This window comes from Primulina tabacum, chromosome 6, assembly GCF_025594145.1.
Source record: "Primulina tabacum isolate GXHZ01 chromosome 6, ASM2559414v2, whole genome shotgun sequence".
Lineage (NCBI taxonomy): Eukaryota > Viridiplantae > Streptophyta > Magnoliopsida > Lamiales > Gesneriaceae > Primulina > Primulina tabacum.
In genome coordinates, this window is record NC_134555.1 from 28,960,124 (window position 1) to 28,970,787 (window position 10,664).

The 10,664-nt window shown below is 36.7% G+C and overlaps 1 long non-coding RNA gene across 1 annotated transcript; it reads left to right on the forward strand.

Annotated features, from left to right (window-relative positions):
• Positions 1-9,135: 9,135 nt before the first annotated feature.
• On the forward strand, positions 9,136-10,195 carry LOC142548124 (uncharacterized). The gene is made up of 2 exons (XR_012820906.1): positions 9,136-9,268; positions 9,949-10,195. It is a non-coding gene; the product is annotated as an uncharacterized LOC142548124 (long non-coding RNA).
• The last annotated feature ends 469 nt before the right edge of the window (positions 10,196-10,664 follow it).

Consider the following 10,664-nt stretch of genomic DNA (forward strand, 5'->3'; position numbering starts at 1 on the left):
AAAGTAGTGAAGTAAAAACACAATTTTAATTTTATCAAAATAATTTAATTAATATACAATAATGAAAATCCACGAAAATAAAATGTTACAGAAATTTAGAAGTGAAGCCCGTGTTTTTTAAATTGCGAAGTAAAAAATAATTTTTTACTTCGTTGATGTTATTACCGAAGTTGATTGGTATATACCACGTCATTATTAATAATCGCCGAAGTAACTAGTGGCGAAGTAAAAACCAAAAAGTCTACTAGTGCATGCTCTGCTGCTTCTACGCCTATGAGCTCATCTACTAAACTTGATAAGGATGAAAATGGAATTTTAGTAGAGGTAACTCAGTATCGTTGTCTTATTGGCTCACTGTTATATCTTACTGCTAGTAGACCTGATATTATGGTTGCAGTTTGCATTTGTGCAAGATTTCAATCTAACCCTAAGCAGTCACATTACATTGCTGCTAAGCGCATACTGAAATATTTGAAGGGCACTCAAAATGTCGGTCTATGGCATCCTAATGATTCATCTTTTAATTTTATTGGATATTCAGATGCTGATTATGCAGGTTGCAAATTGGACAGAAAGAGCACAAGTGGTTTTTGTCAATTTTTTGGTGATAGGTTGATCTCCTGGTTTAGTAAGAAGCCGACTTCCATAGCTACGTCTACTGCAGAAGCAGAATACCTTGCTGCTGGAAGCTGCTGCTCTCAAATACTGTGGATGCAACAACAACTTAAAGACTATGGAGTTCAAGCCTCTGAATCACCTACCTTCTGTGAAAATACCAATGCTATAGCAATCACGCAAAATCCAGTACTTCATTCCAGAACAAAGCACATAGATATCAGACATCATTTCATTAGAGATCATGTGCAGAAGAAGGACATTCGTCTGGAATACGTTTCTACTTATCAACAAGCAGCAGACATCTTTACAAAGCCTCTGCCTTAGAATAAGTTTTCTTATTTTCGCAATGTTCTTGGTTTAATTGATTTAACTTGAGTATATTATTGCTATTATTTTGTTAATTATTATAAGTTATTTGTTACTCATCTAATATCAGTGTGTTTATAAGGAAAAGAGACAATTTGGGGCAACTACTGATATTTTATTGAGAATAAATTGATGCCATACAACACTACTTAGACTAATACTTACGGCATCTTGCCACAACATCAACCAATTATTCAAGTCATGACTCATAATATTCTTGAAGGCTTGGGCATTTTCAATCCTCTGAAGCAGGTGTCATTCCTTCAAAAGCATCATGTGGCTCAGCACATCATCCTTGACCAACTCGGATATTTGATCAACATGTGCACGCCTCTTAAGCTTCCTTGCAAGTGATTTTTGCTTAGCAGAAGCAGGGAACTCTCCATCATTGATTGACTGAATGCAGTGAGCAGTACTCCAAACGGACATAACCTTTCTAAAGATGCATTCTTCAGCGTCCTCTTTAAATCCCTGAATATTTTGAGGCGTCCATGAAGGATGAGGAACATGTGTGCTGCTTTCACAATCCATTGGAGTTCAAATGTCATTACGAGCAGAAATGATCTTAATTTATAGACAAAACTTGAAGGGACAGGAGGAAGACAAAGATTCATCTGGCCTTAATTTATTCATACTAAGTTTTTCTTATCTTTTATTTTTATTTATTTGCATTAAGTAAAAAGCAGTAGATAAACAGAGATATGACAAAATAGAATATTTCATTCATAAAACCAGATGCATTACATTGCGCTATCTATTATATTTGTTGATATCAGCAGTTTGAAGTACTTCACAAGTGCTGAGTACTTCAACAGGAACCTAACTAAGATTTGCTGGAATCCCCTCTCTTTGCATGATCGTGGTTGTTGAACGGGATTATTCCGCAACTTAGTCCTTCTAATGTAGAACAATCTAACTGATTGTTTAAATTACAGGTCAAGGAATTTCTTCCAAGTCTTCTTATCTTGGAAAAGAATATCTTCAGACATCATCTTACGAGAAGCAGGAAATTGTTCTTGCAACTCTTCTGCTGAATCAGACTCTGGAGAAAACTCCGAGAGAATTTTTGCATCATCCATTTGTTGTGATTTCTTATTCGTGTGCATAACTTAGTTTGTGAGCTTGCAGGTACTTATATAGAGCCTCGGGGAAGCTGAAGAGACGTCCAACTGTTCACATCATGCACGAATATCAAGTGAAACAACCTCTATTATTTTTTTTAAAATCATAAATTCTAAGAAAATAATTTAACATAATCATGAATCATAATAAACTAACAATTTAAATCTCAAGTGCATAAAATAAAATTCTAAATCGACCTTTGAAAAGATCACTAACAATAAAAAAAGCATAAAATATCTCTAATAAAAATCATTAACATAATCTTTAAATCCTTAATCCAATAAGCTAGTGCGGAAACGTAAAGGTCCTCGAGTGTGTACTGCTGCACTCGATCGACTCAATCGTCACCGCCTCCAAAAATCATCAAATCCTGCATCATACAAACCTAGTGAGTCTAAAGACTCAACACGTTCTAAATATGGATAACAAATAATACCTATACATCCACATGCGTTTAAAAATCATAATTTTATTTAAAATAATCTTTTGAACATGAATAAATCATTAAAAATTATTTACGTATAATTAAATCATAAATAGTAAAATCATTTTAAAATAACTTGAAGCATAAATGAATCCTTTAAAAAATCATTTAAATATAGGTTTAATCACCATCATAAATCATTAAAATCATAAAACTTTCAATCATATATCATTTTGGGTAAAGTTTGATCATTGAAAGTAACTAGCTTTTATCATTTGATCGACTTTAGTCTTAGCTCCACATGGTCCATGGGGGTGTGCACTAGGCTCCACTGTGAAAATACGATCGTTGGGGTTCCCTCGGGGGCCTTTTCCCATAGACGGGTTCCCTCGGGAGCCTTTTCCCAAACATGGGTTCCCTTTGGGGCCTTTTCCCGTAAATGGATTCCCTCTGGGCCTTTCCCCTCACGTTATCCCCACAAAATCATATATCATAAATCATATCTTTTGTCACAGTCAATTCACATCCCTCAAAATATTTTTCCTTTTCTTTAAAAATCATAAAATAGCACAACTTTCCAAAAATAGCATTTTAGATAGTAAAAATTGCACAGCTTTACTATAAATCATAAAATAACTATTATAATCCAGATCATCATTTTAAATCATATAATATCATTTTACAATCATTATGATCATTCGGGACGCTGCCAAGCTTTTAATGACATGATATTATTCTAAATAATTATTAAATCATATAATATCATTTAAAGATCATATTTAAATCTCGAATTTATCTTTTTCTCACTTTTAATTACATGATATTATTCTAAATAATTATTTAAGCTTAAATATAATTTTCCTCAAATTTATGAAGCTTAAAACTAGGTGTTTCAATTAATTCTTTAATTAACGTTTCGTGCGACGATTGAATCCCGGATAATTTTAAAACTCATTATTTTGATCCCAAATTTTAAACATAAAATTTTTAGTATTTATGATACACTTCCAAGTCATGAGCCACACTCGTGGACTCATGGATTCACTTTTAGTTCTTTAATTTTCGAAATTGACACCTTATCGAACCACCCAAGCCATCTCCCAATTTTCTCGAGCCACGCCCGAGCCACCTCGAGCCAAACCCGAGCCAACCCACCTAGGCACCCTCGTGACCAAGACCAATCCGAAGAACCAGCCCCTATCTCAGCAAAACTCTCCTGGAACCAAGCCACACAACCTGCACATGGATGAACACACGCTACAAGACTCCTATTTAGCTTAGGTCACCTCCAGCCGAGCCACCACAATGCCCACACGACCCTCACCATCCCTGGACCACGGCCAGCCCCTACCCAGACCAGCCCAAGCCATGAACCCAAGAAGAGAAGCACATAGATCAGAAGACCTAAGCTGCGCGCAGGCATGCTCTTCCCGCTGCTGCTGCCATCTTTGCGTGGAGGCTTCTGCCCAGGCCACCACAACACCCAACCCTTCCTAAACCTCACTAAACCTACCTAAGCACTCACCCAGACCACCTAGCTCGCCCCAAGACCGAGCCACACTCTGAAAACTCTCGGTCAACACTCCATCACCCTACGAGAAATGTCCTAAGCAGCGAGGACTCTTCCCCAGCCCCAAGCTCAAATCCTAGCCGCCCTAGGACCCAACCCAGCCCTAGACCGAGACCACCCCTGCCCCCTAAACCAGTCCTGGTTGAGCCACCTAGCCCCATGCATAAGAACCGAAACCTTGCACCTTGACAAACCCAACAAAACCCACGGCTCAAATTCTGAAATTCTCCTACGGTTTCAACATGTTCTCTTGATTAATTTATCATGTTTTGTCCCTAATATATTCATATTTTTATAATGGTTTGGCAACACACTCGTTGGATTCAAAAACGTTTTCAAATTAAGCGCGAAATCGTTAAAACTCTGAAAATACGCAATGTACCGTAAAATAATCGAACCCACATATTTTTCATGCATAAACAATTAAATCAAGCATATTATGATTTTTATGATATTTAAAAAGATTTAGAAAACGTGCCTTTGCGTTTATAACGGTCGAATTTTCAATCGTCGGCGAGGAAGGACGAACAGGCGACGAAGAACACAAGCTTTCTTCTCCTTCTAATCTTTGAAAAATCTGAATTGTGTGTGTGGTGTGTGTTTCACGGCTGATGTGTTGAATTCTGAGGGTTTGAAGACCTAATACACTTATTTATAATTTAATTAACAAGTTAAATGGGCTTTGGTTTTGGGATTGCATGATTAAGGGTAATTGTGCCTACTTAAATTAATAAAATTGAGCCCAACAACACTTAATAATTAGATAATAAAATTTTATAAAATAAGTTTTCATAAAATAATATTTTTGATCTTTTAAAAATTCTCGTTTGCCTAAAACCGGCTTCCCGGGAAAAATCAAGCTCGGCTCGTAAAATAAATTCGAACTCCATTATTTTTTTTTGAAAAATTAAATCATTTTTAATCATATTAGGAAGCCTTGCCATTATTTAACGAAAAATAAATATTCTTGTCTTGGTCGTCCCCAGTCTCTTTTCCCCTGCCTATTATCGAATATTCGGGTAAAATTCTTAATTTCATGAAATCATGTCATATTATCATTTACTCATGCGATCATATCATATAATCATATAATAAATACCATGCTAGCATTAAAATCAATTAAATAAAATAATTAAACAATTAACATAATTTTGCATGCATGTGGTTTACGTAGGTTGGTTTTTCGGACATTATATCAAGAGTCATCTATCATTCCTCAGATCTCAATCTACTTCGAACTTATTCTATTTGCAGAAATGGCTGGAGCATACACACTCAATGCCTATTAAGTTAACTTTGCATCAGTCCTGACAATCAAGGACGATAATCTTGTTAGGATGTTTCAAGCCATCGAAAAATATGGTCTCAGAAAGTTTTTGGAAACACCTGTTGTCATCTACAAAACTACTTTCTTAGATTTCTATGCCAAGGCAACCGTAGAGAAAGGTAAATCATTTACTCTCAAGGAGGTGCATCCATCTCCATCGATGCTGCACTTCTGGGATCGACGTTCTTTCTCCCGTTTTCAGGTATATCTGAATTTTCTGGTATTACAAAGGAGGAAATGTCTACTGCCCTTCTCACCTTCTCAGCTTCTGGAGAGGAACTCTCTCCCTCATGTTTCAAGAAGCTTCTGAAAATGGAATATCAAGTGCTTGCTGATATTGTCGCAAAGGCACTTTTGGTCAAACCTGGAACATTTGATAGTTTGACCAAGGAGAAGGTTCAAGTGGTGATAGCTATCACTTCTGATTTCAAGGTGGACTGGAGCCGTTTCCTGTTCAAAATAATGAAGGATATGGTTGTTAGGAAGAGTTCTGGTTTCGCTGTGCAGATCAGCACAATGCTAAAGGATGCTGGTTTTCCTTTAACTTCTGAACATGATGCTTCTTTTGTGACAATGACAGATGCTGATAATGTGCTCGCCTTGAGGCCAAAGACAACTGTGGCAGAATTTATTTCTCTAAAAAGAGAGGTTGGAGATGCTCAGACTGAGGTTCAAGGACCTCAAAAGAAGATCAAGAAAAAAAGAGTAGTTATCTCCACCGATTTTGATAAAACAGTATCTGAGGACTCTGCTGCTCCTACCCCAGCATCTATCCCTGCCACCCCTAGCAAGAAGAAGGCTCGCACGGTGCTCCGCATCAAGAAAATAGCAGCCATTGCTGATTTGGACATTGTCCCTTTGAGAAGAAGGAAAAATGGTGAAGAAGGAAAAGAAGGTGTTTGATCTCGCCAAGACTTAAAATGTGATTGAAGCTGAAGTGTAAGAAGCTGGAATCTGTTTTAAAGATTCTTAAGTCTAATTTTGACTCAATGATTCCGACTGTTGCTAAGAATCAGAATGTGATCCAAATTTTGACCGAGAGATTGAGATTAATTAATGAGCAACTTCTTGCTCAAGAATAGGCATTTGGAGAACCTGTTGAGGAAAGAATATTGACAGACTTTAGGCTTCGTTCCCGATTTTACTCAGAATAAGCCAGTTGATGAAAGAACTATAGCTCCCCCAGAAGCTAAGGTTTCCAGTACTCCTGCATCTCCGAAGCAGCCTACTCAATCTTCATCTTTTCTATCTGTTCGTGAATTGGCTTCAGTGGATGAAGTCATTCAATCTATTGTTCTTACTATCTCTGCTGCACCAGAAGCAGCTCAGGCTGATGATATGGTCCAACCGGAAGCTCAACCAGCATACTAACCCTTGGCAGTATCGAATGCTGCCCCATCTCAATCACTGCCGAGTTTGGAGATTTTCTCTGCTGAATATCAAGCGGAAATGGAATCTATCTTGAATGTTCAATCTGAACCCATTCCAGCCGCTAAGCAACTGGAGGCCATGGAAGCCGCACAACCAGAAGAAACATCAGTTCCTGAACCATCTGCTGCTGCTGAAGGATCTTCAGCTGAACAATCTACTGCTGTTACTACTGCTCCAACAGACCCTGTCTCCTCTACTGCCTTGATTGTTCTTCCTACTAATTCAACAACTCGCATTGCTTATATTGCTCATCTTGCTGAAATCACAGAACGACATCTTGCAAGAAGTCCATCCCCAGACGAAGAGCACTTTAATCTTGAATCTAAGATTGATATACTGAGACAAAATATTGACAGACTTTTAGATATCGTCAAAAATTTATCCTATGAACATGCTGGTGAAGTCGAAGCCACCAACTTCTTCCGAGAACATGTAACGAAATATGTCGTTAAAACGGCAGAATCTTTGGCTAAGCTTGAAGTTGAATCCAACCTTTTTAGGAAGAATGTTTTGACTAGTCACGCTAACATCGTTCTAGGTCAATCTGATGTCATTCGAACTTTGTCTGATCATGAGACGTCTATTCGCGCAATCTCAACTAAAGTTGAAGCTACTGATTCGAAACTTGAATCCATCGATGCCAAGATTGAGTCCCAATCTCAGTCTCTTCAAGCCCTTAATGATCGTGTTTCGAATCAAGCCCCATTTCTGGAAATGATGAATGATAGCATTATCACGATTACTGGACGAGTGGATGAATTACTCACTCGCATTGATGCCAAAAAAGGGGAAGCAGTTGGTAGCATAGAACGAAGGACAGATGAAGGGAGAACTGGATGACATCTTGTAGAATCTTCTTTCAGAAGCCAAGATCCTCAGGATGAGGATACAATGTTCAGAAACATTGGAACTGATGATTGAACTTGATTGGATTTAATACTCTCTTCTGAACTATGTTTAACTGTTTACTTACTTATCAATTATTTGGTTATAATTGATATCTGTCTTTTTGATATAATTGTTCCTCTTCATCATACTAACTTCTAGGTTTTTGCATCACCGCAAAGGAGGAAATTGATAGACTTAATTTAATTGTGGTGATGAGAGTCAAAACCAGTAGATCGCGTTAGTAAAACGAGAAGATAGTATAAAAGCAAAAGTTCTCGTATCACCTTAACAAAGCAGTACTCTTCGAGTACTTATCAACTTAGATAAACAGAAGCAGAACTCGGCTTATACAAGATCAGAACGTAACGACTTTTATTTGATCATTACTATATTAAATGTTACCGTTACTTTTTCTAGTACGAGTATTTATTGCACCATTAATACTCAAAAAAGACTTTTAAAGCTCCTTACCAGTTTTGGTATGAAACAAGACTGATTGTTTCGTAGCTTTCTGCAGGACTCATTTTAGGTACTAACTGTAAGGCCCGAGATAATAAAGATGATATTATTTTAATCCGAGAGTATGTAATTGGAAACTTTTGGAGTGTTGAATTATATTCCAAGATGTTTGCAATTATTTAGGATTGAAATGGAATTATTTAGGATTGAATTGAATTAAAAAGATTGAGCGGGGGCCAATTTGCAATTAGTGAAAAGTTGAGGGACTAAAGTACAAATATGAAAATTTAAGTGGGACACTTGTCTTGGTCACCTCTTGAACGTGGCATTCCCTTCCAATTTTTATTTTTTTCATGGATGCCTAGCTTGGAAGGGTGAAAACGTGAGTTTCCATGGGTTCCTTCAAGGATTTTGATCTTCAAAAATTCATATCTCAACATCCAACCATCAACTTATTAATCCAAGTATAGATTCTTGATCCTTACCTTAAGAGCTTCAAGGGGAGGTAATTTTCATCCATTTCCAGCATGTTTCAAAATTTAGATGTTGGAGGATTTGTGATTTAATTGTTGATATGTGTTCTTGAGTATATAGAGATTATAGAACCGTAATCGGATCGAAGAACGGACATCATATGAATTGGTTTGAAAAATCCAGCATGTTGTTCGAACCTAGTAGGTGCAGATTTTATTATGTTGTGGTTGATATTGTGAGGTTTTTAGTCGTTGGTATCAGATTAATGATGTTTGAGTTGCCGGGTATATCGAATTTGCGTCGTTATGCCGCCGGAATTGATATAGATTGAGTTTTGAGCAAACCAAGTCTTACTTTGAATTATTGGATTTAGATGGATCATATTCAATATTGATTTAGATTGATCAGATATGATAGTGATTGAGATTACATTGATATTGACCAGATTGTGTATTGAGTTGAGTATTAATCAGAACAGATTGTGTATTGAGTTATTCACTGATACAGTGTATTCGATATTGTCATTTCATATTTGATATGGACAGATTTGAATACAGGTCATCGTCTTCGTCAGACCGGGACGACAAAGGTATAATTCATGTGATATTCGGGAAGACACGACTCAAATAAGATCCTATTTGAGTTTCCCAACAAAATCACATACTAGATTATTGTTATATTCTGATATGAATATGTTTGTTTATGTGTTGATATGCTATGCTTTAATTACAGATTGTTATTTATTGCATTTAAGATAGGGAGTCTTGACAGATCAGTCAAACTTCTAGATGTTCGGCTATATCACAGCGTAGGGGAAGATCAGTCTCCTATTGTAGATGTGGATATAGATCAGGCCGAAGTCTAGGAATAAGACGTACCGTCACCCCGATTGGGAGGGTAGGTGATAGATCGTCTTATTCATACCGGGATTCCTAGAGTTATAGTTGAGTCGAGTCTAGACATGATTTGACTAGAACTGCATGCGTTTATGGATGTGGTTTCATAGACTATGAAACCCATCTTTATTGCTTTCAGTCATGATAGTATATGTTTATGATTTGATTAAACTGCATGTTTATCTGAATTGAGTTGCATGCTTATTTTGATTTGATTTTATAGATTATGAAATCTATTACTTTTAAATATGTCCATGATAGCATGTTTATAATTTAGATTGTTTATATGCATGCTTACCATGTTTTATACTGGGATTTATTCTCACCGGAGTATCCGGATGTTGTCTTGTTTTGTATGTGTGCATGACAAAAGGTGGGACAAGATCGGGGTCGAGAAGATGATGAGAGAAGACGAGTTTAGCGTGGTGATTCCGGACTTGGATAGATTTGGTTTTATTACTTGAACTTTAGTAGTTGAACCTTAGATTAATTGAAAAGACTGTTGTACATTATTGTACCTTTATACTGAAATGTAGTTTTATACAGATATGTATATTATGTAGATGCCATTACCTTCCGCACTTTATTTTAAAAAGAAAAATTTTTAGACCCTGTTTATCTTAATTGATAATTAAATCCTAAAGATGATTAAGAAGAAGATCAGCGTCCGGGTCCCCACACTAACGCTGATCTTGCTCAGAAGTCTCAGAAGCCGTCTCTGAATATAGACGTTTGACTATAGTTTTCTATATATATTAGGTTCAATCCTATATAGAAAATAACGCTATTACCTTTATCGACACAACGATTATTCCAACGTGAGTTTGAGCTATCATCAACTACTTATCTTCGAAGCTCAACATACAAAAAAGCTGTACACTCTTTATTATCAATATCCGATCTTTTGATATCATATTGTGCTGCTGTTTTGTAAATCTCTTCTAGCTTAACACTTTACTTCATCTTTGAGAAGAGTTTGTAAACTGTAAAAAAGTCTTTTCCAGAACCTTGTTGAAGGGTAAGCCCTATTGAAGTGGGTGTGTACAAGTGTTGCGTGTTTTCTTGATTGCTCGCAAGCGCACGACGTCA